This window comes from Gymnogyps californianus, chromosome 7 (assembly GCF_018139145.2).
Source record: "Gymnogyps californianus isolate 813 chromosome 7, ASM1813914v2, whole genome shotgun sequence".
Classification (NCBI taxonomy): Eukaryota; Metazoa; Chordata; class Aves; order Accipitriformes; family Cathartidae; genus Gymnogyps; species Gymnogyps californianus.
Genome location: NC_059477.1, coordinates 39,945,287 through 39,971,797, shown reverse-complemented (window position 1 = coordinate 39,971,797; position 26,511 = coordinate 39,945,287). Strand labels below are relative to the sequence as shown.

The window sequence follows — 26,511 nt, the reverse complement described above, 5'->3', positions numbered from 1 at the left end:
TTTCTCATGCAAATCAGCCTTCTCGTCACTCTTTCATAACCACTGATTAGCCAGAGTAGGAAAAAATACATAATTCCTCAAGTTACTGGTCTTGATGCTTCTCACAGCTGTACTCTTTGGAAATTTTGCTTTATGACTCCCTTAGATATTACTCATTTTGACTTCCTATTAAAAAAAAATACAGCTAATGTCTACATACCAAAGATAACACCACGCTAAATTGAGTTAGTGTGACAAACATTCCTCCTCTGAAAAGTTTTGCTGGAGAGGTTTATTATTCACTGTGGCTGAAGAAGAGGGTTCAGAACCCAGGCTGTAACACTAACACCTGCCTGGCCTCTCCCAGGAGTTACACCACCTGAAAAGGCTTGATTTATCAGGGGAAAACCACACACCTCCTACTCATATATAACTGTAACAGCCTTGCTTTTTTTTCCTTTCATCTGCTTCTCTCAGAAAAACATCTTTGTGGTTTTTTTTTTTCCTTAGTCCACCTGGTGTATAGTTCCTTGTTATTTATTCCTCCCACCCATCCCTGCTCCCCAAACTCTTTTGAATGGCCTCATCGCTTGCTTCGCAGTTACCACGGCACCACTGCAAATGGTTTGTTTCCCCATCCATCACTTTGCTCCGCTCAGTTCTCCTTCTTTTTAACCCCCGGTCCAGCAGCCGGGCCCCGGACGGCGGGCGAGTTCCCGCAGGCCCGGCGGGCAGGCCTCTCTTTGCTCGGTCGGTGCCGGGGAGCTACCCCCACAGAAGGAGCTGCCCAGGCGCTGCCGGCGACGGCCGGACCCGGGCCCCTCGCCCCGCGGGCAGGCGTGGGCCCGTCGGGAGGCGCCGGGCTCGGGGTCGAGCGGCCCGCGGCGGGTCCCGGCCCCGGGCCGCGGGGCGGCGGGCGGAGGAAGGAGGGGGCCCGGCTGGCGGCAGGGGGAGGCTGGCTCTGCTGCGCGCCGAGGGGAGGGAGGGGCCGGGACGCCGGCGCGTCGGTGCCGACGGTCTCCAGGCGGGAGTGAGGAGGAGGAGGAGGAGGAGGTGAGCTCCCTCTGGGTGGGGTAAGGAGCGGGGCCGCCCGAGCCAGGCAGGAGGGAGGGAAGGGGTCAGCGCGGAGCGGCGGGGCGGGCGCTCGGCCTGGGGCCGGGCGAGGAGGACGGGGGTGAGGGCCGGCGGTGGCCGGCGCTCCGCGGGAGGAGAAGGCGGGGGGGGCCCGGCCCGCCGAGCCCCGCTCCGCTCGGCGGGGGGCGAGGCGAGGGGAGCCGGCTCGCCGCCGCCGGACGCGGGGCTGCGCGCTCCGCCTGACGTGGCTCCCCGGCACCTGCGGCGCGGGAGGCGCTGTCGGGGACAGCCGTCGCCCCGGCCCCCCCTAAGATGGCTCCGCGGCCCTGGCGGCCGCCTCCGGAGGAGGGGAGCGGCGTGGCCCCCCGGCCCTGGCGGCGGTCTCTGGAGGGGGGGAGCCGCCCGGCCCCGCGGCGGCCCCCGCGGGAAGGGGCCGTTCCCCGGGGAGCGGTCGCGGCGGGGGAGCAGCCGCTGCCGGCACGGGGTGCCGCCTCCCCGGCGGCCCTAACATGGCTGCCCGCGCCTCAGCCCCGCGGAGCCGCTGCCGGGGCCGGGAAGGGCGGGCAGGGCCTGCCGGTACCCACCGGCCCCTTCCTCCGGCGTCCTCCCGGGCAGCCCAAGGTGGACGCGGGACTGCAGGGCCCGGGGCAGCCGGGGAGGGAAGCGCGGCCTGGGCGGGCCTGGCTCCCCTGAGCCCGGCTTGGGGCAGGTGGCTGCGGGGGAGCCGCCGTCGGGATGTGCCCTGCCCGCCGGGCCTCCGTCAGCCCCCGGCCCTGCCGCAGCCCCCGAGTCCCTGAGCGTTTAAAATAGGTCTGTGGGAGTTACTTTCTAAAGACGCTCTTATTTTTATTTATTTTTTTTTTTTAAATACAAGCTGTGCGGGGCAGGGACTGCTTTTCATAAGCACTTACGAAGTGAGCTGCAAAATTTGAACCCCGTTTCATTCCGACTGTCACTACAGCGCAATTAAAACGTTAATATCTACAAATAGTTCTGCTGGTAAAACTGTCAGGAAAAATTGTAACCTTTGTGGTGACATAGTGTCACGCTTTGTAGAACAAGGGAGAAAAACCCATAAACTTCAATTTTGCAAAATGTGTAGATTTTAGGATTTTGTTTTTACTATTTTAAGCTAAGAATGCCACGTGACAGAACACTTCATAGCAGAGGAGCTGCTTAAATATACTTTGCAAACGAATCCCAACTTTAGGAAAGTGTGTCTCAGATGAATGAGACTTGGCAGGTCCACACAAATCTTTTAACACATGACTGTGTGATGACTGGAGTAGCAGACTGGAGGAAAGAAACCATTTGAGGTGCAAATGCATGCACTTTTTTCAAGAAGCAGGGGAAAGAGTTTGAGGCTTACTTTATGGTTGGATTTTCCGGTTAATGAGAAGTCGGCGTGCGTTACCATGATTCAGAGTTTAGCCCAATAGTCAGGTAAGGATGAGTAGCAGATTGTAGTGTGGCTTATCACAATGGTTTGGCATAATTAGATAGAGTTATTTTATTGGACTCTATTAACCTAGTTAACCTTAAATCTTAACCATGACAGGTTTTTCATGTAAAGAGCCTCCATACAAAGTACAATATTGAATTTTAATTGGAGCTTTCAAGACCTAATGTAGAGTGTATTCTTCTTGCTTCATCTTTTTTTTTTTTTTTTTTTTTATTCTTGGAAGTCCAGGTGTAGTAAAATACATTGGAAGAATACTTTCTGACATAAGTTTGAATGCCGTGAATCCAGATGGCATAAATCAATTAAGGGCAGGATTTTTTAATACAGTGCTGGTTTTTTTGGATCTATATGTCTACCACATGTAAAAAGGTGAGGGTCATTCTCAATATTGCAATACCTTGGTCTTTACAAACTTTCTGAACAATTTCCCAATCTAATTATTAGCTGGCCAGTCGACAGTGATGGTGGAACCTAGGAAGCAAAGCTACTGTCCAGCTCAAGGTGTTGGTACTTTACGAATACAGCACAAAATTCCTCCCTCCGCTGATAAATGCACAGTTTGAATTCTCACGCAGTAATATTGTTACGACTACTGTCAGTTATTGCGCTTGGAGTAGCGCAGTAAAGCCCTGCGAAGGCAAGAACAGCACATAGTGGATTGGTCTTGTCCCACAGAGTTTAGCCTGAATGAGGGAAGGCGTTTGGCACATGAGTCACTAATACGATACCACCAAATGTCTCCTGAATTTCAGTCTTTTGGGATTTGCCATGGGTTACAAACACCTGTTAATTAACCCTTGTGGATCTCTCTCCTGCGTTAGGGTCAGTACCAAGTGGGTCTGGTACTGTTGCAAAAGTTGGGCCTGTAGCTTGCAAAGTGCCTGCGTTACAGCTGAAACGTGTCGCTTTTGCTGCTAAGTCACTTAGACTCTAATGTAAAAGTTATACAACTTCCTTAATGTTGTTTTAAAACTAAAATATAGACATATTTTAAAGACCTGTTTGGCTGGAGGCCCATTTTAGAGTGGCCGGTAAAAGTAATAAACTATCCTCAAACATTTCTGCTCAATAAAATTTGAGAATATGAAAACAAAAAGTTCCTGGTTTAGCTTTTATAAATGTTTTCTACACCATATGACTGCAGCTTTTGACGTTGCCCATAGCTCGAATGCCTTGAGCATTTTAGGCCTCTGACCCAATCTACAGCATGGGCTTCTGTTATTTTCTGTTTCGATCAGAGCAGTGAAGGCTTATGGTCTCTGACCAATGTCCTGCACTGGTGAAAATTTCTAGATAGACGTTTTTATCATCAAAATGGCACTTGACCAGTGTACTTTCTTTCAGTCGGGGCTCCTGGAATAAACTGCTTGGCCAAAAACTGAATGGCTGCTGTAAGCTGTGATCGCACCAAGCGCTTCCTGGTGTGGAGAAGGCCAGTAGTTTTAGAAGCATTTACTGTATTTAAATTCCTTACTGTTTGTGTGACCAGCTGGAATCTAACTTAAAAAAAAGAAGTAAAATGTGTATGCTGTCTTGTTTGGCTTCACAAGATCAGAATATGTTTATACAATACAGTCCTATATAGTTCAGATTGGGAGAGCCATTGAGATAAGGCATTTCTCCTGCGGCTGTTGATAAGCAAATATTTAATGTGGAATATTCTCCTGTATTAGCTCTTCCAGTTGCAAAGAGGAAGTCTTGTCCAAAGAGTTGAGATCTTACCTGGTTAAATAGTTGAGTTAAAGAACTGCTGTTTCTATATATAAATTGGGTCCTAAACTATGTGCTCAGAAGAAACATATATGACATATATATTGCTGTGTGAACAGAATTGTATTCTGTTGTAAGGAAATACACTGAAAATGTATTTTAAGGTTCGATTTTTAGTGATATTGGTATAAATAACGGGACCTTGATGTTAACTGCTCTATTTGAGGGCTTCTGTGTACTACTGCTTGAGACATAAGCCATTGTGTAGTGGGAGTAGTAACAAAACCAAGGCAAATGATTTGCTAACTGGAGTAGAGTGAATATCTCATTGTCTCGGACTAGTTGTATAACTTATTAATATTGCTAATTTAAAAAAAAAATATACAAAACTGGAGAACAAACTCTAAATATATATGCAAGGCTGTTAGGAACCCATGCAGCAGGCATTTTAGAAATATGTTGGCTACCATGGTTTTTTTTCCATTTGTATGTGAGAAACGTTCTCTACCAAGTTTGTAAAGCAGGAAAATCATCTTAATCTTTGGTGGCAGAATTGTTAACGAGGGGCTCTAGAGAGCCTGCCTTCTCCTGCCCCCAGCCATCAGAAAGCGGTGCAGTTAGCAGTGGTGAAGTAGTGCCTTAGTGCTGTAAGGACACATACCCCAGTGTGAATTTCACTTCTGAATAGATATACATCAAAGTATGTCTTAAACGTACACCTTAGCTAGCCATATTGCTGCACGTCAGATGTGAAAGTAAAAATAAATGTGTGAAGCACCAGACAGAGAGTTTGAAATGTGAATCTGAAAACCATGTCTCCAAACAGTCTATTATCCTAAATCCTGGACCCCATATATATGTATATATGGGAGCATATATATATATGTTTTATTTTTGATCCACAGTATTTCCTGTAGGCAAGAAATCAAAGATCTTTTCAAGTTATAAATGACAATAAGTAGGGAAGCCAGTACTTCAGATTGCTGGTATTTTGGGTATGAGTAGCTCTTTGATGTCCAAATGAGAACGGGAGGAATGTCTAAAATTAACAATGAAGTATGTAAAATTAATGATGAAATGCAGAACTTGGAGGAAAACAGGCAAGGCCAGGCACTAAGTGTGGTTTGTTTTTTTTCCCCTGAATAATTATTTATTAGGGTTAACACACAGAAAGAACACAAACAGTTGGGCCACATAAATCCCTAAGTAAGTTAGTGCTGTATAAGCAACTTTGATTTAGATATTTGTGTGTGTGTAGATTTACATATAATCAAACGTGTGAAATTTAATATATATGTGATTAGCAGAAGTTTTCTCATTGGCACTTCAGATGCAACTGGATTTAATATCATCTTCATACCTTAATTTTTCTGAATTGTTGTAGTTTCGCTGAATTGTTATAAAAACATTGTTGAAAAAATTGTTAGGTTGACAAACAAAAAAGAGGAATTTAATCAGTTTTGCATCTGAAAACATCTTTACGTATTGTGTCTATACAACAGTGCGACCAGTGTGGCTTCGCATGCTGTTTCCCAGTTTTCTTCCAAGGTTGTTTTTGGGCAGTCAGATGCCATGTTTGTGCAACAGGTTGTCTGTGTTAATGACACTCAATGGTACAAGTATGATATTGCCATAAATACTGTGGGAATGTTTTCTTCCTAGAGGTACAACAGTAGTCCTTAAAAAGGTTACTTTGGCCATGCCTCCGGCGACAGAAAGCTTGTGGTGATCGTGGTCTTGATAAATAAAATACCATCCAGAGTGCAAGATTTCTTTCATAGTCATTATTAGAAGTTGTCGTTGAGGGAAAAAAAACCTACACCCCTTAAGTTCACGCCTAAGTTAGTTGGATTCAGATTTAATATGGTGTAGTCTTTTATTCCTTCTCTGAGATGGAAGATTTACTGAATGGATGTTCCATGAGGGGCATTACTCACCCTGGCAGAATTCAGTGGTCAAGTGTGTTGGAATGAAGGATGAAGACCTCGCTGTTGCCGTTTGGTGTTTTTCTCAATCTGAAAAGACAAAGAGAAGCTTCTCCTTCAAAGAACTGAGATTTTTGGTTCCTCCTCCTAAAGCCTAATAAAACATATGTAATAGAAACAGAACTGTTGTAAAGCCATTGTGTAGAAGAACTTACAGTATATCACAAAGCTTTGTGCATACATGCAAGAGTAAATGTTTGCGAATGCTGAAAACTCAGAATGGAGTGATTAGCTAGAGCAATGATGGTATGTGACTATAGTGGCAGAATATTTGGGAGAAAGAACAGTGAAGATAGCTCCATTTCTAGGACCAGCTCTTAGAAAAATGTCGCCCTTTTCCTGTTCTTTCCGATCAGATTGGTTTGGGGGGGGGGGAAGCCTCAGAGTTGTGCGTTAATGATATTATTGTGGAATATTTGACAATGTAGATCTTGATTCTGTTTTCATAGTGGTTTATTTACCAGGTGACACCTTTGTAAATAGGAATAAAGTCCATCTTGCATTGTGAAAATAAAGTGTTTTTTATAAATATCTTGCCTGGTGCATGTAATTAAACAAGTGCTTTCTCAGAAGCACCGTAATTTCTATCATTTAAAAACCTAAAATCTTAGTTAAAATGCAGATCCTCATTTCATCTGATGCTCCACGTCATATTTCCTGTATATCTTTCTGCTTTGATATTTACTTTACATACAAATATTCCAGAAAACAAAAATTCAACAAGTAGTCGAACATATTGCAACTTTTATATTCCGGTTATTTTCAAGGTTTACACAAGGAATATGCCGTAAGATGACTTTGCAGAATAAATAATCCAGCAGTATTCTATGAAATTCTGTGTTTTGCGATTTCCCAGTTGAAAGTTTTCCCGTCACCTTGTCTGTCTACTGGATTGCAGTTTAATACAGTAAATTTCTGAATATAACTTTGTGTGTGGTTTGAGATAAATTAAAGTTCTCCGAATAAACAATAACATCTTCTTGTTGGCTTTAGAGAACAATTTCTTGTCCTAATCTTGCTTTAAGAAAACTTCAACAAGAAATATGCTTTTGTTATCATTAAGTCAGTTTTCTTTGTTGTTGTGATTTAAATGTAAAGGCAGGATTTATGGAAGTGACTGTAGGGTGGTGCTGGCCTAATTAGTCATTATTTCTGGCAAGGCATAAAAAATTGGTTGTTCTTGTGCCTAAAACTAATAGCATGCTTTGTATTTAATCTGTAGGTCTTTTGTAAAACAAATGGTTGTGCTAATAAATGCAAAATATACACATTTAAAGTTCTTATTATTTAGCATGCTGTTCTGGGGAGTCATTTAGGTTTTTCGTTGATAGTTAAATTTGCTAAGGTAGGCTATCTCTCCCTGGAAAAATGTATTTTTATATATAGCCTTTAAAAAACAGTGTATTCTTTAAAGGAATAGTTGTAGCTGAGCTGGAACTTGCAGTAGCAATTTTGGAATTGAATATGGCTTTTCGACTAGTGTCTATTCAAGGATTAAATACAAAACACTATAGTGCTTTATAAAAGTACTAATACCTATTACAAGTTCTTGCAAAGAGTTTTAGGATTATCCGTGTGATATGTTCACTGTTGGGCTGAGTGATGTCTCTTACAGGGTTTTTTTTTTGTTGGCCTTGTTGAGATGAATTGCCAGTAATTGTTATTTCACCCAGAAGCGACCCAGGTGACTTACGGAATTCCACCACCTTCAGCAGCCCTGTGCATGTGGAATGTCTTTCCTAATCAGGCTTAAGAGAGGGGGGCATTCAGCACAGTAATGATTGAAAACCTGCCTTCTAAAAAAAAAAAAAAAAATCAGCAGAGGCATGTGACAAGAATGCTTCTCCATACTTTTGCCCTCTCGTCGTCAGACCATAGCTTATGCTACTCTTAGACATCCTTAACGACCGCAGCACATTGCTAAAGCAGAAAGCTACTTTGCATGTTCCTCTTTATGAATCTGTTTCATGATTAAACTCTTAAAAGTCACAACCCCCAACATGCAAGTGCAGTTTCATGGTAGCTGTGACATTATTTTACTATTCAAGCTGTGAATTTCATTCTATAGTAAAATGAATATTATATTGGCCTTTTAAGTTGGTTGTCAGTGGAGAATAGGGAAGCTACACTTACAGCATCTGTATGCAATCTTGGTGACAAGTAGGACCCTCTGGAAAGCTGTTACTGTTGGGGCAGAACTAATCATTCCATGTGAAATTATATAAGGAGAATTAGCTCTGACTCTACCTCATTTCCTTTCATACCGCTGTGAAAATAAGCTTAGAAACGTCAAACCTTCCCTCCTTATTTCTCTAAGTACTTTATTAAATGCTTCTTTTTATTAAGGCTTATTTATTGTAGGTGCTAGAAACAAAAATAACTACCTGTATTTCTAGGTACTCATGGGATGTGCATCCTTTCCCAATTTGGCAGTTTTGATTTCCTTCTCAGGACTGGATTCCCAGGAAGGGTTGCCGTTGCCTTCTCTGTACTTTGACTTTATTTCCCCGGTGGATCATTCAGAGTACTTCATATTTAAGGTAGCATGCTTGATGTGATAGAAAATTGTCAATCACAGACTGCCTTGGCTATTTAGAAGAAAGAGATATCAAAAGCCTGCTTGGAGCTCTAAGGAGCAGTCAAGTCACCTGCTGATCTGCCTGGCAGGAGCCTAAACTTGTACAGCCTTTAGGTTTAAGAAAGAAAATGCAGATCTCTGGAGGTCATCCGCTCTATGCTAAGGCCCTGTACTGTATGCATGAGCATATAATGTTCATTGTAAAGCCAGACAGATATGTATAGACGGTTTCTGACATGTTCATCTTACCAGGTCTTAAAAGCAATCAGTGAAGATTTGTGTAACCCCTCCATAACCTAATCCGTTGTTTAACTATCCCTAGAGGTAGCATATTTCCTCTAATACTATTCTAAGTTTTTTCCTAACCTGTTAAGTTTGTTTTTTTTTTTTTTCTGCTGTGGATGTTGCAGTAGTGGGACACGATCATCATTTTTGTAACTGCTGTTAACCTGTTTTGAAGCCTGCGCCCTCTTTCTTTACTCATCTTTTTTTTCTGTACTCAGCAAGCCTGTTTCCCTTTAACTTTCCCTGATTACTTAGGTTTTCTTCTGAGCTTTTCTCAGTTTCCTACATCTGTGTATCCAGACCTGAACATAATGTACAACCTTAGTCAGTCAGTATCGGTGATGAACAGAATAAATCTTACCATCTTTTCCATGTGATGCTTCTGTTAATACAAATTCGAATTAGTTTTTCACTTTTTGCATTCAATTCAGTATTAAAACCCCAGTTTCAGTTCTGCTGTTAATCACTTACTCCTACTTTTTTTCAATTCTAACTCTGCTTCCCAGAATGCTTGCAGCCCTTCCCAGGTAGCTGCAAAATTTTGCAACTGTATTGTTCATCATCCAAGTAATAAATGAAAACATTAAATAATCCTGCACTGAAAGTGCTGTCTGCATTACAATGTGAGGGCCAAGAGGAAGAAGCTTGTTATAGTCAGAGTCCTGCAACCTGTACCTTGTTGCAGACCCGACCTTTGGAGATGGAGTCACAGAATGGCTGGGTTGTGCTCCAACCCCTTCATCATCTTTGGGGCCGTTTGCTGGTTTTGGTTGGTTATGTCTGTGTCCATCTTGTACTGGGGAGCCTGGAACTGGACAAATTAAGTCAGACATCTTGTAGCTATAGGTGTTTAGGGAGGGAATCTTTAGCGAGATGAAAGAAAAACCACTTGGAGAACGTTTACGTGGATCTGCACACCTGGTTTGGCGGTGGTTCAATTCCTCAGAGTGTGTAAAAATCACCTGTAATTAATTGGATAAATATGCATGTGCACGCTTCTGGGTCTGAGTAATTTGAGATGCATCCATACACAAATGATCATTCTTCATGGCTGCTAGATCAACACTTTAAAAAAAAAAAATCTTTGATCAAACAGATCTCAATATTTGAAGTAAGTGTTATTTTGTGAATCATGTAGACAAGGGAGGAGGGGAAGAAAGGGTATCTCTACTTCAAAACCTTTTCTTTCATGTTCTTTGCTTGGAACGTAATCTGCAGGCTTTTTTCTTTTATGTTAGTGTTTTAGTATACCTGATGTGATCAGAAACACTTTATTTTATCCTCTGCACTGGCATTTCCAAAAACGAAGGAACTAAGAGATGCTACTAGGGAGTCGGAAAGTAGCAAGGACGGACCGTGGCTTACAGTTAAGGCAGATGTGATTGCAACATCCGTGCCTAGGAAAGCTGCAGTCTGATCTGCCTTCTGTCTTCAGGATTTCTGGGATTCCAGAAGCAGAAGTGGTGCAGATAAGACATGTCCTTTGAGGTTTTGAACTGCTTCTGCTTAGATTGTAAAGCTCTTCCTTATTAGGCCCACAGGAAGCACATCTCCTATAGTGCAGCCAAATTGGTATCATTATTAAATAGTTCTTCTCACACTCTCCACTGGTAACTCTTCTCTGTGGTGGCGTTATTTGGGAAGAAGAGCCTCTATGGTTGCCTCTGTGTATTGACTAGCTGAGTATGTGGCCTCACCACATAACTGTGCATGGTAATTTCTGAGTTGGAAGCTGTGATGGGATCCAAAGAACAGTTTACAGAGGGTTTTTCACCTTTTTCCTCAAATTGAACTCTCCAGTCCTAAAACTTGGGACTTCTAACTTGGAATCTTCATTAGAACACAATCTGGAATAATAGGAAGAAAAACCCCAAAGCCTTGCCATCAGACAAATTAAAATTCGTTTTCTTTAATAATCCTCCCCTTTGGCAACTATGTTCTTGCAAAATCGGTCTTTGCCCTTGGTTTATTCTCAGTACAGCAACCGTGTTAGTTTCTGTGTGGCATAAAATTCTGCATATTCCTCTCTGAGTTATTAAGAAAACTCTGCCCTTTTCCATCATCTCTGAGCAGCAGTCATATGTCTACTTTCTGATCCCAGGACTCTCCTGCTTACGTTGGGGCTCCCCGCTTGCTGTGCTTCGCCTCTGCTGTTGCGTCCTGCTCTCGAAGGCTGTGCCAGGTGAGATGTGCTTGCTTTTCTTTCCCCTTTCAGGAGAGCACCTCTGGCCCGTTGTGGAGCCTGTGGGAAGAGGCAAGCTGGTGGCCTTCCTCTGCTCCAGCTATAACCTTTTTCAAAGGACTTCACTTAACACAGTGCACGGCAGGCAAACCAGGTATGCTCTGTGGGAGTTCAACAGAAAATGCATACTTCTGAAATGGAAAGATACACTGCTGTAAGTTCACGAATATGTTCTGCAGAAGAAACAGCCCATAAGTAATACATTAAAAGAGGAACTGGATGAAACATGAAGACACCTTCCAAATGAGAAAAGCAGGTGGTTTGCATTATTTCCTCCATGCTTAGTTTTTATGTTGGTGTCATCATAACAATACGTGACAAATGAACATGCTTTTCTCTCAGCGATGTTTAAAATTTGATTACCTGAATATTTATGTTGTTCAGTACTTAGAAATATTTGAAGAGTTTTATTCTTCACTGGATTGTATATAGAGTAATTTTGGAAGTTGAACAGTATATTTCATTGCAGACTACCCTAAAATAAGTTCTTAATAATTTGGATGTATTAATATTACATTTAAAAATGTAAACTTTGAAAACGTAGTTATTAAATTCTGTTCAAGATGTGAACTCTGTTCTGTTTTCTAGCATTAATTATGCAAGTTTGAAATTCTCAGTTTCATTTAAAGGTAGGGCTTTTTATTTGTATGTAGCTGTTGAAATAAATTACCAGTACAAGAAAACATTCTACTAATAAACGAGGGATGCCTGGAGTTGGCTCTACTAACTGAGACAATTTAATTCATCCATCATCAGGGATGATGTTTCTTAGCAACACAAAGTATTTTCACCCAGGGCGCTTTCACGAGCTTTCACATTTTTCTTCAAATACAGCCTTGGTAGTATTTTATATGACCTGAAGTTCGTCCATCTGTCCTGAAGCTCCCAATACTTTTCCATTCCCTCCAATGATCACATGATCTGATATACGTTTTTTCAGCTCTAATAATACACAAGTTGACTAGAGAATCATTTCGCATGTCAGATTTTCCAAAGGGTTCTGGGAAGTTGTTTGTTGCTCTGTATAGCAAAGCTAAAAGTTATTGAAAATGTGTTATAGTTTCATAACAAAACAGATACAAAAAATATTGGCTTGGGAGCTAACTAAATGCTTTCTGATAGTCATAGCCTCAAGGGGGATACTTGGATCATTTGTAATAAAGGGATATGTTTGATATCTTTTGGTGAATTGACTAGTATTCTGTTTCGATCATAATTTATGAAAAAACTGGCTTGATACACAATGTTACATTATCAAATTGTTTGGGTGTAAGAATTGCCTTAATGTATGGCTAGGATTTTCAATGTTTATTCTTTTAATGCGCTCTCTATGAAATCAGAAGAAGCTGTTGATACTTTAAGACTCTACCTTTATTTCTTGCTTTCCATTTTTTTAACACGTGTGAAGCTGATTTGATCAGCGTAGTTACAGCCCAGAGTTGCTGGGTAGATTTGGCTTGCTTAAGAAACCCCTTCAGGTATATAACAAGTGTTATTCAGTACTGAGAGCAAACATCTTCCAAATAGAATGTATTATTTTGCTTTGAGAAATAATATATTTTTTGAATTTTTCATAAACTGCTTTGAAAACTTCTGTAATTCTGTTATGTGAATAGTGACTGAGCTTCTGCTTATATCTTGCTTTGAGAGGAAAAGTTTTAGTGGCTACAGGATGAAAGCTTCTTTATCAGCAGCGCGTAGTGGTAAGTGTTGTAAATGAGCTATTACTCAGCTTATTTTGCAAAGAAGGTGTACAGAAACCATTTTAAATAGGGGGGAAACAAATTACAGAAATACTCGTTTGATTCTTCCTCGTAGTTCAAAAAAAATCCTGTGTTGCAGCTTATGTCAGCTTTATTTTACTGAGTTTTCATACGCGCATGTAAAGTCTTTGTACATATAGATAGATGCAAAAAAATGAATTGGAAGAATTAGTGGGATACTGTTGTATAAAGGTTTTATTGATGGTGTTTTAGACTGTATGTGGTGTTAATGCATGAGGGAGTATTTAGGGAGTCCTGAGAGTTGCCAGCAAAGTTCATGCTCGCTTTGTCATTTCACTGGATGCTTTTCTGTAAGGATGACATCTCGCAAGTGAACTTGCTAGTAATTCCTATGTGATTTCGAGCTAAATGGCTTTGGATTTCGAGATGGTGTTTCTAGTTCTGGGACACTTAATTGCACGTCCAAGCTTGGACATCTCATTTAAGATCATATTTGTTGCAGTGTAGGCGTTTCATACCCTGGTATTAGTGTCCAGCATCTTGCAAGATTTCCGGGTGTTTCCTAGAGTCCTTTGAAGAATCACTTAAGTTGGAAGCTTCTATTATCCCACAGCAAACAGTATCTGAAGAAAGAAGGAGAGAGAGAAAATGTTAGCAAAGGGCTTTGCTAGGAACAGGGACTTTAGCCTTTAAAGTATCAAGTCTTTGAAAACAGCGGCAGTCACTTATGTCTGATGTTGCCTTACCTGTAAGTTTGAAATACGGCAGCTTGCAGAAAGGTCGGGGCTCCGTCTGCTCCCCCTCCTGCAAGACTGTTGCATGTGGTAACAGACTATGTTGTCACCTCTGCCTTAGCATCCTGGGATCATCTGGGAAGCTCTGCAATCAGCTGTAGGCTCTCCTTGCCCTTTCAGGTGCTGTATAGAAAATTCATTGCTTGTAGGAGTAGGCAGAGTTTACAGTCGTGATGGCTCCTCTAGGTAGTTGCACAGTCAGATGTCATGGACATTTGCTGAAGGCTGGCGTTTACACTGCAATAAAATAATGTACCTATGGTCACGGTGTAGACCTGTATTTGCATCTCAGCACACAGGATTTTGTTCTGTAATGCTGTGTGTGTAAAGACTGACTTTAAAGCTGGTAATATATTTTTCAGGAAGACAAATTTAAAAGATTTTAAAATAATGAAATGTCTTCATAATTGAGACTTTATTTTTCCAACTGTAAAACCAGTGTCTAAATTTACAGAACTTAAAAAGACTGCCACAGGCAAGTATGCACAACCTGTTTAATAAGAAACCAAACCTCCCAAATACTCTCCAGAAATTAGTCTAAAATTCCTGTTTCTAACTTGTTAAAGACGCTGGATCTTAAAGCCATTTAGCACACATTGGCAATATCCAGTCTCAGGTCTAAGAACAGTTTAATTTTGGGGAAGGCTTTGTTTGGGGTAGAGAAATGAAGAATTCCTTAGGATTCCCAAGCAAAATACAGCTCTGCTGTGACGTACTGGAAGCGATGCTGGTGGAGATGCATCAGTCTAAGATGGAGAAGAGGAGGGAGGGCTTCTAATAATTTTCCCTTACTTGGGCACTTTTTTTTAAAGCAGAATGGTTCCTTACGATAGGCAAATGGTAACAAAGCATCACCTGAGTGCTGTGCTAAAGCCAAAATTCATTACCAAGCGTTACTTTTAACCCACAGCCTCTCCAGCCTGACTGAGGCAGCCGCTGCTGTCCTTCTCTCTTACCCCTGCTCCCTTTTTTTTCAGCTGGGGCTTCTGCCCATATTTTATGCAGTTTCCTGTGGTTGAGTATAAAGATACAAAGAATTGGTGAAAATTATCTTTTTGAAGGTAGTAAAAGGTCTAGAGTCTAATAAATAGATAGGAATAACTTGTAACGAGGAACACACAGTAGCGTCAGAACTGTTGCAAATTTTCAAAAACTACTTTTCATCTTCATCCATCCATGATTCAAATAAAGAACATTCACTTTATGGCCTGCAGCACAATACAAGTTGTACTTTGCTAGCTTTTGGTTAAAGCAATGAACATATTATTTGAATTTTAGGAAAGACAATTTGAAAACATACTATATTTAGGATTTAGTCTTGAAGTTATAAGAATAACTAGTGGTTTTTGCTGTTGTTGCATCTTTTAATGTTCATGTGCAAAGAATGACATGATCAGAGTTGTCACTGGGAACATTTAGTTTTTCATGCAAAGTATTTTTGGGCAGTTCTTATTTGGAAGAACATGGGATGGAATATAAAAGAACTAGTGTAAGAAATTACCATTTATGTTAAAAGGTCACAAATTATAATTGTTTGTATGCTATTTCTGCAGTTAGTCTCTGCCAAAATGGAAAAGGTGGGTGCAAACTGGTAAGGCTAAAGCATTTCTCAAGGTGGTAGTTTGGCTTTGGGGTTCTCATCATTTAACATAGCTGTGTCTTTTCAGAGACTCGGGAACTAAATGATTTTATTCTAATTAGGATCTGGACACATTTATGAACGAGAAGTCAGATATCTTCCTGTACACACAGTCATTCTGTTGTGTGTTGTGTTTGCACGTAAGTCATACTATGTGAGAGTTTGCATGAAAGCAAATGGGTATGGTTCCATTCAGTCTGTCTCTAGTACACAAAGCTATTTTGTGTTGTCAATAAAAATCATAAATTCTCTACATTACTGAGCTTTATTTCCAGCCAAGGAGTAGTACATGAAAGTGTTATGGGATCTTTAATTGCTGTATTTTTTTAAGTCTCCATTTTGAGTGTGTGTATCTCTCTCTGGCCCTGACTCATTGGAAGATCTAGTGAAAGGTGCTCTTCCAAGCAGGTCATTCTGATGAGCAGGTTACGGGGAGTAATGGATGTGGGAAAGGTTGAATCTCAAGTGTTAATGATGTTGTTCTGACACACAGTAGTATACTGTGTTAACAGAAGTAGGTCCTCCTCCTTGATGAGGTCCTTTTGTTGTACATTCTGTAGTATGGAATGAAAGCCTGTCTGACATAAATGTTATACGCTGTTTCAGGCCTTAACTGGTAGTCCCTGAGATTAGAAGCGTAACTGGGTCCTTAAATCCCAGTCATTCGAGAGATGTGGAGAGAAAACACCCTTCACAATGTACTGTCACAAGATTGTAAGATAAAATTTAGAGTAGTAGCAGTCATCCTCTATGGCTGCCTACCGATAACATGGTTTTGTTCTTGCCCTCCTGGCTGTAGCTGTGTCTCTTTTCCCAGCTCTGCATTGCATGTAAGGTCAGGGGGTCAACATTTTTATATTTTCAGTTTGCTAGTCTGAGCCTTCAATCCCAACCTCCCTCCGCCAAGCTTTTAACACCCTAATAACCACTTTTCCACGTACACTTTTATGAAACTTGATTACAGTTTTGCATAACCTCTGCTTTCACCAGTTAACTGTCTTCAGTCAGGGAAGTCAAGCTTTGATTCAGTGATATCTTTGTACTAACAAAATACGAGGACACTTATTTCCATGTTAACGTGCTTTCCAAACTCTGGAATTTTTCTGTATTTGCACGGCAAAATTTTTTTGTCTGTACTCTTTAATAATACTGTGATGCTTGTGTTCCCTACGCCCGGAATCTCTTTCTCTAGAAACTCCTCATGTTTTCCTTTATTTTGAGGTTTGGCAGATATTATGTCCTATTCAAAGGAAATAATTTTATTCTTAACACAGTCTCAAAGTGTAAAAACAAAACATTGAGCTGTTTGCCATGAATTTTACTTAAATGGGTATTGATTAAGGGAGAAAATTTTATTATCTTCAGATCATTCAGGAATTTAAGTCAAAATACTATGCTTTGGTAACTTTTGGAAGCTCTATGTAAACTTTTAAAGCCTGTTGGTTTTTTAGTCTGGTTTTTTTATTATTTTATTTGCAGGCGCTTCTGTAGACTATGGGATTTACAAGCCTGGGCCAGGTTTGCTTTTACAGTGCCTGGTGGTGTAGAGTCAGGTAGCGTAATGTGACTTGACTGGTCTGACTCACGACGATTGCAACCCACACCTCTTCTCCTGCCCACCAAATAATGTATTTTTTTATCTGTCGATATTGCTATTTTGTAATAAGGAGTGATATAACTAATCAGTCCTTTTCTGTATGTGAGGTATGTTTGAAGTAAGGATGATGTGGTAGGCTGTTGCCTAGGTCGGTGTAGACTGAACCCCAGAGTAAACACTGTTTTAGAGCATTGCATGGAAACAGCATAGGCTTAGATGCTGCAATTTGAGTTTTTGGCCTAGGTTTTATATTCTAGAAGAGAATTAACAGTCTTGAGGAGAAGACTGTCTCTCTCCATGGGACAGTTAGCATAACTGTGGCTTGTGGTGAAAATAAATAACACTTACCGGTTAGGCAGCTGGCACTCTGCACCTATGTTTTGCTATCTGTACTGTGTGGTTTAGTGTTTTTTGCATTCAGGGCAGGCTACAGTGAAGCTTGTTTGATGAATTGTAGTTTGTCTCATGAACATGATACTTTGAGAATAGGAGCAATGATTTACCATCGCGTGGCTTCTTTCTGATTCAATAAGCAAGCCTTCCATTATACATTAGTTTCAGAAACAACCTATTGGGGGATGTGTATGTGTGTATATATATACGTATGTATATGTGTATATAGATATATGAAAAGTATAGAGCATCCTGAAATAGGTACAATGGAATCCCAGTTATACAAACAAAAAGCGAGAATCTAAGTAGTTCTGTATTCAGTGTTAATGATCTGTATTTCATATGAAAGGTTGACCTTTGCAGGGCCTTTTCTTCTGAAGTAAAGAATAGGCTGATCTGGTTCTCCCACAGCTGGAAGGGCAGGGGGAAATTTGGTTGATCTTATTTTTTTCAGCAAGACTATCACAGGGAATGATAGGGCCAGTTGCTGAGATTGCAAAGGACTGTGCGGCCCCAGGCATCTTTAACTATGTGCGAAGACTGATTCTGTTTAATGCAAAAAAATATGAAATGCCTGAGTTCAGACCAAACACTGATTCAGGTCAGGAAAAATGAGATCCTTCCCATTGACTTAAAATGAATACGCGAGACTTTTGTATGATGGTTCATATAAATCAAAGTGAATGGGCATTAGATTACACATTCATCATTATGATTATCACTTGAACTGCTTAGCATATGTAACCTGGTAAGCATTTGCCAGTATTGTATTTAACTGTAAAGACATTATTAGAACATTATATTCTGAATTTTATTTAATATATTGTGGTGGTCTAAAGCTCTACAACTTAAAGAGTTTGAGGCAGAAAGATAAATGATCAAGAGCATGCACATTCTGCATGGGCAGCCTTTGGGGTGTGTGGGGTTTTTTACATCTGGTGATCTAGTTACTCAGATATAAAGCATGCTTTTTACTGCAATAAGAATATTTAAAGTTCTATTTTTACGTCAATATAAACCTATTCAAAATATCTTATGTTAGATATGTAAATACTTTCCTGCGGACAAAAGCATTCTGCCCACCCAATTGTGTAACTTCAGCTTAAGCCAATTTTCTGTTTCCAGCCTCTTAATTGTTCTGTAATCTGTGGAGTACAAAGAATTAAATGTGTCCAGTCTTAAACGTTTGGTTAATTTCATTATGCTCAGTGAGGTGGTTTACAGTTTGGGTCCTTGGGATGTGGGGCTAGGACTTTGGCCTGCTGACAGTGGTTTTAAAGGTTGAGTGCTGTTAGAGCCTGTTGCCTCTGCTAATAAGACTTTCCCAAAGAAAGCCTCAAGAACATTTTATAGCATCCAAATAAGAGACTGAAGCATTGTCTTTAAGTGTTTAAAATAGTTTCAAGATCCATTGAAGCGATATGTTTGGTCAGATGGGCAGGGGTCACTCTTCAGAACTGAAAGATCTAGAGAAACCCGTTGATTTGAGGTATGGTCAAGGGTTTCGTAGAGCTGCTGCAGAAAATGTGAGGTATTGGGAAGAGGTTGAAAACATTGTGTGTTTTTGTGGGCCAGCTCTCCTCCCTTTGCCTGTTGTAGCTCCTGAATGGGTGAAAAGATTGGAGAGTACGTGTATGTGGAGAGAATGTATGGGCTGTGATACAATACGAGCGTACATTCATATGTGAGGTTGAAGTCTGGCGGGATGGCAATTCTGCCTGGGATTATGGCGTTAATGTTACCTGCTCTTGTACCTACCTATCCTTGTCAGGGTCGCAAGTGAAGTTCCCCACCTGAAAGACTGATGTTGGGATATACAGTCAAATATATCTCATTTCATTTTACCAGTCTTTTACGCATAAGTAGTTCTAGGAAGGCCTGGTAAGTGTGGAATTCCTGTTTTTTTTCTTTCCCTTTGTATTTTAAATTAGACCAGTCACTAGTTTTGTTATTGGATTCTCATGCATCTTATACAGCCATTCCTGCTGCTTGTCGTCCTCTGCTCTCCCTGCTTTTGCATGACTGTGGGCTCTGGATCTGCGCTTGATTTAAAGTCAATAAAAATCTCTCTCAGAGCTTCTGTTAGTATTACAAGTCTCTAATCACTTAGGGTATTTTTTTGGCACATGAACTTAGGAAAGCCAATCCTAAACGTGACTGTGATTTTTGAGGGGAAAAAATCCACTTATTTTCATTGTTAGTGGAAACTGTAGATGAGAAACCTCAAAGAGGAACACCGAGGGGCATCCTCCCTGGGTTGTCCACAGCGTATTTGGTCAAGAAAAGAAACAGTTTAAGGAATGTGACATGCGGTTCTTGATGCAGAAAAAAGCTTCTGTGTGCCTAATACATTGGAAAACACTTGTCCAAGAGCACGTCTTCCTTGTGCAAAATTTGCGCCTGTAGTAGTATTAAGGTCAGTATCCACATAGGTTATCTCATACATACTGAACGTGTTGCCTGAGGTCAGCTTTGGCCTGTAAATGCAACTTTAAGGAATGTTTTGTCCAGTCCTGTTAAAAAGCATCTATACAAGTTATTTGTTTAGAAACTTATTTACTCCTGCTCTTCCTGGACTTGTCTTCAGTTCCTGATGAAAAAAAATAACAGTTGTAAATGAAACATGGTGTCCTGCTTAACAAGTAAAGTTTGTGGAAATAATCCTTACGTGTATACATACACTCGTTGACCGATTCACTTTTATGTGAATTGGTATTAATTTTAAGGTAAATGTTTTCTGTCCTGGATGTTTAGGCAGACTTTTCTATTCTTTGCTAAACCATGGTGTGAAAAAATGTGTTGTCAATTTTATGAGAATAATGACTATGTTGTATTGTTAATTGAGAAGTATTAGAGTGAGTCTGTGATTTAGGGAGGAAATATCAAAATGCTGTCTCATAAAAATAACATAAACTCAGCTTCTGGATCAAGTGGGCAAGATCACGTGTCCCTGTAGTTCTTTGAACATTCTGGCTTGAATCTTTACTACTGAAAAGGTCTCTGCACTTCATCATGTGTTGGCATGTTCACGGAGAAGCAGCATTCCTCTTCTGTATTATTCTTGATAGCTTTTTCATTAATCCTTCAAAAGTACTGGACTGCTTAATGGAGTTGGAATAAAAATAATGTGTTTTCAGAAAGTCTTCCGGTGCGTTATGTTTGCTTTCCGCATTTCACTTAAGCATTAATCAATTAACTGATTTTGATTCTAGTCACTTCTGAGGTTAGATCTCAGCAATACGTGGATGGACAATGTACTCTGTAAATTAGGTGTGAAGCGGTTGGAGAAACGCAAAAGCTGGTGCTGTGCAGAGCCAACTCAGGTTTGGCCTGGCTTTATTTTAGCTTGTGTATGCTACCTTGTGAATGCAGGGCAGTCTGGCAAGGCTAACGCTGAGCTGAAGCTAATTGGCTGTCCTGGGTCTCAAATTGGTCCTGAACTGCTCAGATATTCATTTTCTACCTGTACTTCTGTATCTGTTTTGTTGCTTGAGTTGTCTGTCATCTGGGCTATGCTGTTCCTGCTGTTCGAGGTGACGAAGAGGCAACTTGGTCTCTTTTCGCTGCTCGTGTTGTAGCGCAGCTTTGCGATGCTAAGCCTCATTTGATGGATATTACTGTTGCAGGTTTTGCAAGTGGAAGAGTCTTTAGCTCAATGGTTTCCTGAAGCATATATTGTGAGGAGGTGGTTGTTCTGGGGCTGGTGGGAGGCTCGCACTGATACTCACACCCAAAGGAGCATCGCGAGGAGGTGAACACCCCAGCTAGCAGCAAACTCCTGCAGCTTCTGCCCACCCCATCGTCCAGCAGCCAGATTCATTGCACAGCACCTAATTGTTCGTCGGGGTGAAGGAGAAAAGAAGCAGGTTATTTGGGAAGCCACTTCTCATCCTTAGCATTTCTTGAAACAATTTAACTCTTAGTGGCTACTACTTTCAAATTTTTACGTTCGGCTCAGTTTTGCTATCAGCTGTAACTTTCTTGATGCCTTTATAAAAGTGTGTGTGTGGAATTACTTTTTAAATATTGCTTGGCTGTCCTGGAGTGAAGGTTTTCTTATGCTTAAACTTCTAAAATTATGAGTTGGTAGTAGTGAGCCACAGGCCATCAAGTGTCACAATTTTGCTTATAAATAGGGCCAGGGAGTATTTCAACAAAAATTTGGTACTGACTACCTTTAAGGATTCTGCCTAAAAATTAAAGCTTACAGTTTATGATATTACATAGATAGTGAAGAAAACTTAAGTAGTGTTTCTTGAGTTGTATTATTTCAAAATTAGATTTATTATAGGTGTATTATGGTAGGCAGCGTTGCAACTCAGAGTGACTGTTCCCTGGAAGTGAATGTCTGCTGAAGATGTTCAGTGTGATCTGTGGTGGAACTGAGCTGGATGTAATTAATTGTTTATTGAAAGAAATCCACTTGTCTGCTACATGAACAATAAAAGAAGAGACCAAGTCATCAGAAGTGAAGGTGCAGTTGCCTCCACTCTTCTGGTAAAGAATCCTCAACTCCTGAAAACCCAATCTTGGCAGACAGTAGATGCCAGGGATGGAGAGCTGGGGCTCGTTTAGTCTCCACTTAGTTAAGGTATTTCCCCAGAGTTCTTTTGCCCACTCTGAAATCATTTAACTGAATGTATCTTAGCCCTAGCATTCATATATTCAGCAACCTGTAAGTTCTGCTCAAGCTGTGAGTTTTACAGGGTTTCTAATGCTCTGTTTGAGGGTGAGGTTGCTGTTGTTTTTTTTTCTTTAAATTTTACAAGCATTTTCTATAAAGATGTTCCTGTCATGCTTTTGGCCATGAATCAGCAAAGCATTTATGTGCATGTTTTAATTGAAGCGTGGAGTTGTCTCGCTGTGCAAATGTTGAAGTCAGTGAGACTATTAATTAAAATTAAGTATCTGCATAAGTGCTTTTTCTAAAAATGAGTTGCTTCATAACAGCTTTGGGCCATATTTGGGGAGGAGGGGTTTGTAGTTTTTTTCGAACTTTGAAAATAGGTATATAATTCTCTCTGAATTGTATGATGATGAAACATAGCAGCAATACCAGAGGGCAGAATGTGCATGGGATGGAGTGCGAACTTTCTGCCTCATAAGATGTCACCTAAGCTGCTATTTATTTATTTTTAAATAGAGAATAAAACTAGTATGGTTTTCCTATTGCGCAGAGGGTGGCGTCAAGGAAAACTTCAGGAAAAGTTACTGCTTAAGCTACCCCCGTAGTGGAAGCACACAAGTTATGCTCATAGGAAACAGTCAATTCATCATCTTACTTACTGAGTGCCTGGTTACAACTCCGTTTTTCATCCATCGAGTAAAACCTTGCATCAGTTAGTTAAAGTCAGTGCTTCTCAGTGTGAGACTTCTTAGCTAGTTGCGGCATGTCATTTATGTTTTCTATCTGTAGTTGAAGGCATTAAAAATATTTCCAGGGAATATTGAGCTGTGTTTTTTTTCCCTGTACATACTAGACAGTGTACTATACACATTTACTGTACAATTTACTTTACGAAATTATCTGGTTTATTAATTCTCACGGCACCTTGGTGAAATAGCGTACTTTTATCTCCTAAGTCTGGCTCTTTACCAAACTTACTTTATCATGCTAGCCTGTTACCTTTTTTTCAGATTTCTCTTAAAAATAGACTGCTTTTTACAAGCCCCAGTATTCCCAACCTACAGCAAAGCAGTAAATTAATAGCGGAGGGAAGAGATCACTGGAAACACAGAAGAGAGGAATGTGTATCAAGCTGCTTGTACTGTCAGATTTCTGATTGCACCTCTGCTGTCTCTTCTTGCAACACAGATTTTTAAGATCTTTCAGACGTGCCTTTTTGAAGGTATGTATATAAAGGACTGACCACATTCTTATGCAGGAAATGGTAAGAGACCGTAATGCACGTGATGCGAGCTGGAAAGAAGCATAGTTTGCCTGAGGTCACACAGATATTTGAAGTCAGATGCAGAATTAGAGTGCAGGTGTTTTCTGACCAGAAGACGATACTTCTGAGGTGCTTCAGCACGATGTGTGTTAATATCCGCACGCTGTTGGTTTTTTACTGCTGCAGTTCTTAGTGTTTGTCATTATCATTTATCATTTATTCTTTTATTAGTAGTAGAAGCAGAATCATGCTTGCATGAGAATACAGTTCAGATTCTTGCTGAAAATCACAGGGTTGTTTCTAAAAATGGGCTCAGAAAGTCCCTCTTTTAAGTCATTAATTAATATTGTGGAAGGAAGGAGTTGCATTTGTTTAGTGCCAGTGCTAAAAGTTTCTGTAAAGCATTGTCACGTGAATGCAAAGCAAAATTTACATTGTTTGGGGAAAAATACCAATGTTGCCATCTTTACTATAAGCACATCAGTCGCTCTTTATTGCTTTTTAAATTTGATTTCATTGTAGTGTGGCGAGCTTTTCAATAAACATAGTGGTTTCATTTATATAACACTAGAATTATTGTTAATGCACAGTTTCATACTGCGAATTACGTATGTAATATTGTGTCCGGTGGGATCCTGTATCACAAAATTTGCATAGTTATAGTGCTAGTGACATCGTATCTCATACAAAGAACCTAGGGACCTGATACAATATCAGTAAAACTGTCTCATAGGTATGATTCAAACAGTTTTATTAGCAACATATGGGGTATGAAGGAGCCACAGAGGGTAGTTTTGAGTGTAAGGGTGCTGGCCTATCTTTTTCAGCCTGTAATTATATCAGTCCTCTTCTATGGCATTATTTGTTGCTGCTCTGGGATTGCTGAAAAATAACTACTAATATGGTGACACAAAGGATCAGAATAAATTATAATTGTTGACTTTACAAGAAATTCATTGGCAAAAAGGCTTACTATCCTAAGCTCGGATGTCATTTCTGGTTCAGCTTCGGAGCTAAGCCACATATACGAAATAATATCTTTTTGAAAGTCTTAGGGTTTTCTGGCAACCTTATCCTGTTGTATTGGATGCTTTTGTGATCTGACAGATAAGAGGAAGAAACTTCTTTTGGCTGCATTTTAGTTTTTAATCTTAAGCTGGGAGAGTGCATTTTCTTTAATTGATACTAGGATATTGAACTCCTGTTCCCCGAATGGAACACATTATAATTAGTCATCTTCAAATAAAGAGTTCATTATTTAAATGTTTTGACATTAAAACCTAGCAAAAATATAACTAGAAGATTACAGTAGTGCTCCGTTTACTTGTACTTCTTAAAATCATGATATAGATAAAAAAATAATTTTTACATATTGAAAAAATGGTAAAAGTTTGGAAGTCTAATGTTTCTGGTAATTGGCTAACTGAAGGGCCACAGTGTATGCATAGCTATTAGAGAAAAGTACTATTTGACTATTTCCCTGATAACTTTTAAAAATGCTTGTGTTGTTAAAAACACTGGGCTGAGCAATGTCCCTTTGCAGAACAGCCTGCATAGGGAATTAGGACTGTTACATAGACTTAGAATTACTTCTGAATTCTTTTATTCTGCACTAAGGTTCAGCATGGGAAAAACTAGAGTCTGGGGGACAGCAGTGGTGAAGATTAGCAGGAGATCTGTGAGGATGGGTCATCTGTGCTTTTGCAGTGCTGGGACCTCTGTGCTGCTTCACTCATGTGGAAGCATCTTTTCATCCATTTTTCTCCATTCCATTTCCATTGTTTCAGTGTAGATCCATACTACACTTGTAGAAATTTGATCTGGAAGGAATCCTGAGAATTGTTCATCTCTTGTTTTCAGGTGGGATGAAACTTGTTTGAATCATTCCTGACTTACTGAAATACACATGAAAAAAAAATTAGTAAAAGAACATGATTTGGAGTTTAATTGCTAAACTTCTTTCTTAGGGTTCAAGCTCTCAATCAAAAGTGGCACTTCAGTTGAAGATACATTAGAATTCTAGTATTTGCTTGCAATACCTTCCAGAGCTCAGTGTTACTTGCTAAGGTTTTCAAGTGTATACTCTGCAAGCCATCAATGAAAATACTGAAGCACACCAGACTGAGGACAGAATCCTGCCTGTTTCCAGTGTTCTGCCATTCTCATGGCAAACTATTGGTACTTACTCCCACAGTGCAGTTTTGCATCCTGTGATGTTCCCGCATCTTAGTGGTATAACCTAGATCATATTTCCTCTTTTTTTATTTTCTAAAATGTTGTGTGAAAAAACCCTCACTAAAGTCAAGATGCATTTCTTGTCAAAGGGGAGAATTAAGATTAGTTTGATGTGACTTTTTTTTTTTCACCCTGACAAATCTTGACTGGCCAGTCCTCTAGGTGTGTACAAATAGATCGTTTAATTGCTTGTTTTGGTAACCTGTTGGTATGGAAGTAAGGATTACTTGTCTGCAATTCTCTTTTCTCTGTTTTCTTCCCTTTTGGAGTAAGTTTTGTTTGTGCTAGCATTTCATGTCTTTGGGAGCTTTTCTGACTTCCATGAGCTTTCGAAGATAATTGCAGGTGATTCAGGAGCTATTTCAACTAGTTCCCTTAGTATTCAATAGTAAAAGACCTCAGACTTTGCCAGTTTGAATTTATGTTTTGAAAAATATCCTCTCATCCTATTTCTACCCTGTCTCTTCAAAAGCTTGGATTGGAAAGCCTCTGACAAATTAATTGCTGTTGAGAATCTTAAGTTCTTCTGTGAAGACTGAAGTAAAAAAATACTAAACCTTGTCATTTTGAGAAATAAGTAGAAACATGTAATCTAACTTGCAATCGAGAAGTGGACAGACCTCAACTTTTAGGTGCATAAACATCACAATCTTCTGATCTTTGTGTCTAATGCAGCTAGTCCTCTGGCTCCAAGGCAACCATCTACAGGGTGAAATGGTCATTTTCGGTGTGTCTCATAAAAAGTCAGCTCTTTCTCTTAGACATCATTAAGCATCAACTTGTACTGTTTTAATGTATTTTGTGCCTTTTTAATGTAATTTTGCTTTTTACACACTTTATTATAGTGTTTTCTCCTTTCCCATATCATTTTTTTGTTTGGAGTAGAAAGTTCACACCCACTTTGCTAGAGATGGTAAAGGAGT

At 40.1% G+C, this 26,511-nt stretch overlaps 1 protein-coding gene across 1 annotated transcript in view; it reads left to right on the top strand.

The window, feature by feature from the left end:
* Positions 1-548: 548 nt before the first annotated feature.
* The window catches only part of GTDC1 (glycosyltransferase like domain containing 1), a 189,373-nt gene continuing 163,410 nt past the window's right edge, over positions 549-26,511 (top strand). Inside the window, exons 1-2 of the mRNA XM_050900249.1 lie at positions 549-603; positions 11,289-11,409. The gene's annotated coding sequence lies outside the window, so the exon portion shown is untranslated. The remainder of the gene's footprint in view (positions 604-11,288; positions 11,410-26,511) is intronic.